At 51.5% G+C, this 4,109-nt stretch overlaps 1 protein-coding gene across 1 annotated transcript in view; it reads left to right on the top strand.

Annotated features, from left to right (window-relative positions):
• Positions 1-104: 104 nt before the first annotated feature.
• Positions 105-4,109, top strand: part of CKAP5 (cytoskeleton associated protein 5) — a 127,217-nt gene continuing 123,212 nt past the window's right edge. The window contains exon 1 of the mRNA XM_019519953.1: positions 105-192. The gene's annotated coding sequence lies outside the window, so the exon portion shown is untranslated. The remainder of the gene's footprint in view (positions 193-4,109) is intronic.

Raw genomic sequence — 4,109 nt, forward strand, 5'->3', positions numbered from 1 at the left:
ACCTGCCTCTTTAAGAGCACAGCTCAGTGCGTGGCACAAGCCGCGTTCAAACCGCCCAATGAGGCGGCGGGGCCGAGGCCGGCGGCGGCCAATGAGCGCTCAGGACACTGCGAGGTGCGGGCGGGGTAGTGATTTCAAACCCTGTTGCTGAGGAGGCTCCCGGCTGCCCGTGCCCGACCCAGCCGGGCCTAGGTGAGCGCCGCTACCTGCCCTGGTCCGCCAGCCGGCCCGGCCTGTCCGCTCCCGCCTGCCGGGGCCCGGTTGGAGCGGAGCGGGGCGGGGTGGGGCGGGGCGTGGCGACGCGACCCCTGGGGCTTCCCCGGTGCCGTCCGCCGCGTGTGGCCCCTCCCCCCTCGCCGGGCGGCGGGTAGGGGTAGGGTCACGGGTGGGGCAGAGTTTCGGTGTCGCGGCGGCCTGTGGGTGCCCCAGGATTGGCCGGGCCGCTCTTCCCGGGCTGGGGCCTTGCGGCTCGGTGGCGGCTGCCTCTGCGTGGTGCGTGTCCTAGTCTCCGGCGGGACGCGGGGCCGTCGGGCTTCTGGGCAGCGGTGTCCTGCCGCTTGCCCGCGGCTGCTCCTCGGCTGCAGCCTACGTGCGAGGGACAGGACTCCGCGAGGCGTTCAGCCGGGCTGCCGGCTGTCCGGGGCCTGTCTCTTCTGCCTCGGAGCCACAAGCTTTTTTCTGCCCCTGTGCAAGCCCCTGCTGGAGCAGTTTGATTCCAGCTGCCTGGGGGTGGTTCTGTTTCTTTGGTTAAGAGGCAGCTGTCGTCGTGGGCGCTAAACTTCAGGGCTGCATAGAGAATCCGGGAAAACAGGAGTGGGAAGGGACCCAAGGAGGCTGTCTAGCTTTGTGCAGTGGCTTTCAATCTGTGGTCCGTGGATCTCTGGGGGTCTGCAGAATGTGTCTAAGGGGTGTGTGAAAGATGATTGTGATCCACCAAAAATACGCAAATACCCACGCGTACAATTCAGAGAGGGCTGCACCTCCACTCCAAATTCTTTAGAAGTCTGCAAAATGAAAAAAGGCTGAAAACCACTTATCTGGTCCAACCCCTTGCACAAAGCAGGGCTCTCCCCACCGATAATCATTTCAGCCAACTCTGTCTCCCTGGGTCTTAAAAACCTCTGAGGACGGAGATTCCACATCCTCTCTGGGTAAATGATTCCAGTGCTTTATTACCCACCTAGTGAGAGTTTCTCTTCATATCTAACCTTAGCTTCCCTTGCTTCAACCTGAGATCATTGGTCCTGTATATTGCATAACTCTTCCAGTTCTCATTTGCAAAAGGAATAGAGCCATTTGTTTTGTTGTTGGACTGTCTGCAGTGAGAGGGTTTTGCTCTACTGTGCTGGCAGAGTGATGCCATATGAGCTCTGAGTTTACACAGTCTGTCTCTCTGCAGGCCATGGACCCTCAAAGATGCATATTTAGAAAGATGCTGGCAGGTAACCTCTAGCCAATATTTAAACCTAAAAAAAATGGTTACCAAATTTAATATGGGTAGAGGTGTATTTGTAATATAATCATGAAATACAAGTGATGAAACCAAGAAGATGGCAGTCAAGTGAGTAAGCACTGTCCTTGTAGGTATTGACTTCTCAACATTCAATGCTAGATCAGCTGAACTTGTCAGAAGTTGACCTAATTCTGTCGGTCTCTTTCCCAAGTTTGGCCTTGTTCTGGTCTCCTATGCTGCAAGGATAAGGAAACTTCCGTTTTGAAAACTTGCACGTATTTTCCTTGACCTGCAACTTTTGTTCTGAAAAAAAGCAATTGTTACATTAAAGCATACTGAGCTAAATACTAGCCAGGATAGTAACCTGTGCTTCTACCATGGCTCTCAACAGAAGCAACTAAACTTGGAGTTAAAAAATGTAGTGAATAATTCTCAGGAAGCTCAGAAAACTAGAGAGGGTGTGTGTGCATGTGAGTGAGCTCTGCATGCAGTTAAAAGACCTAGATTGTTACTGAAGGGTGGAAAATTGGTGAAACTGGCCAAATTATCTTAAACATTCCTCTAGAGATGTAAGGTGTCCTATATTTCTTTATGTATTAGAACCAAATACATGCATTGTAAAACATAATTCTTTATTTTTTTACATGCATGTTTCTCTTCTGGATTGTGATTTAAGGCATTTCCATGCTAATGTTTGCCCTCTTTCTGTTATGATCTAACAACCTAAACTTTACGTATATGAAAAGATGCTAGTTGCATGTCTAATGACCCTTGACCTAAAAGCTGTCAAATAAAAGCATGAACCCCTATTTTGCTGAGCAACATCTGGAATTTGGGCCCTTTACAAAGAACAGAGGGGAAAATACTGGAATTTGAGTATCTGATGGAGAATAATTATAATTCTCTCTAGTTTGTTAACAGTCTAACTTGTAAGCTTCCATGGTGAGCAACTAGAACGATCCCAAGCAGCATATCCATATATATGGGTAACATTAAGGCACTCAAAGTTATGATGCTGCCAAAAAAGAAACTCTTGTACAGAAAGTTACAATATGCATTTGGTTCCTTCACCCCTTCTCCCCCCTTCCCTTTGACTTTATTATAGGTTCAGGATAACTTGGTTATTTTTTATTCCGAATTTCCTGTATTCCTGTCTTTAAAAACCTCTAATGTTACATTCAGACCACTGACGTACTACGACTTGGTTTATGGATTTTGTGCAAAGTTGGGAAGGAACTGAATGGATGATCTCAGTCTGTACTAGCCTTGTTATTTTTGTTTTGGCATCAGCTTAACTATTGCAGGTGCCTTACAGTATAGAACAGCCAAGTGTGAGCCTCCCCTGTGACTCTGAGGAAGGGAGAAGCAGTCTAAAATGTGCTGCAGGAAAACCTGGTAGATCTACAACTAAATTAAACCTTGGCTGTACCATGTGGACAATGTTGTTGTTTTGGGCATCTGTCCAACCTAAGGAGACTCTGGAGCTGAGTTATTGCAGATCACTTGGGGCTGGGCATCTATGCTTTGAAGCAAGGTGGCATAGAAACAATTACTTAAGTAGCTTGGTTACAGCAACTTCCAAACATTCAATAGAGGCAGCTGTTGTGCACTTCAGAAATCTGGGCCATGAACAGAGTTTGTGCCAGTGCCCAGAGCCAAACCCCTTTCTTCAGGCTATCTGAGCAGAAGGCTGGAGGGGCACAGTCTGGCATAATGTATGGATACTTTCATTATACCAGGCTCGGGTGCAGATGATCTTCATTCTAGAATGGGTGCATTGATCTCAAACAACAAAGGAAGTGGCATTGCCAGTGACGGGTTACAACTTCAAGTGTTTTTTGGAACCTGCTCTGTTATTTAGGCTTTTGGTTTACACTCCTAGCCTAAGATCCTATCATTTCAGCTCTTCGCTGCCACCCTTGATCCCTCCCCAGTGCTGAGCTGTAATTCTAAATTTCATTAAATGGCCTTGGTTATTGCATGCCACCCAACTTGGGGAGGGGAATGACCCATCTGTAACCATTGTACACAAACGTTGAAAAACTTGCTCATGGCTTTTAGCTATATGTTTTTGGGTGGGAGCTCCGGCTAAAAACCTGTGATGGGGTATTGACGTTTGAGGCTCTGATTTCATGAATTCCTCCCCCCAGCCAGCACCCGCCATGCACCATGGTGTTGGCTCTTGCTGCTCCACGGAGTGGCTTCATAGCCAGCAGCGTGGAGGAGCCTGTGGCCTGTCAAGCGGGCCGGGCCGATCGCTGGGGGCCCACGCCCTCTCCCACGGGAGGGAGCCAGGCGCGGCTGTGCAGCTCTCAAGGGAGGCAGCAGCCAAGGCCCCGCGGGGGCGACGCCGGCTCGGTGGGGTGGCAGGGAGGGGCTGGAGCTTGGGCAAGGGCGCGGGGCGGTGAAATGCCGGGACGAGGGGGGCCCGATCGCCTTTGTCTGGCACATGGAGGGGGTTCCTCTTCTCCTCCTCCCTTCCCTCCCAGGTATGGCGGGAGGCGGGGGCAGGCGGCGCCGGCTGCAGCGCGCTGCGCCCCGCCCCGCCCCGGAGGAGGCGCCTCCTTCCCAGCCGGGCTCAGAAATGCGGCTCCGCGTCCGCTGCTGCCGCTAAGCCGGGCCGGGCCACGCCGCGGCTGTCGGCGGGTGAGTGCCC

The sequence above is a fragment of the Gavialis gangeticus genome, unplaced genomic scaffold, assembly GCF_001723915.1.
Source record: "Gavialis gangeticus isolate Ggan-Ray unplaced genomic scaffold, GavGan_comp1, whole genome shotgun sequence".
NCBI lineage: Eukaryota > Metazoa > Chordata > Crocodylia > Gavialidae > Gavialis > Gavialis gangeticus.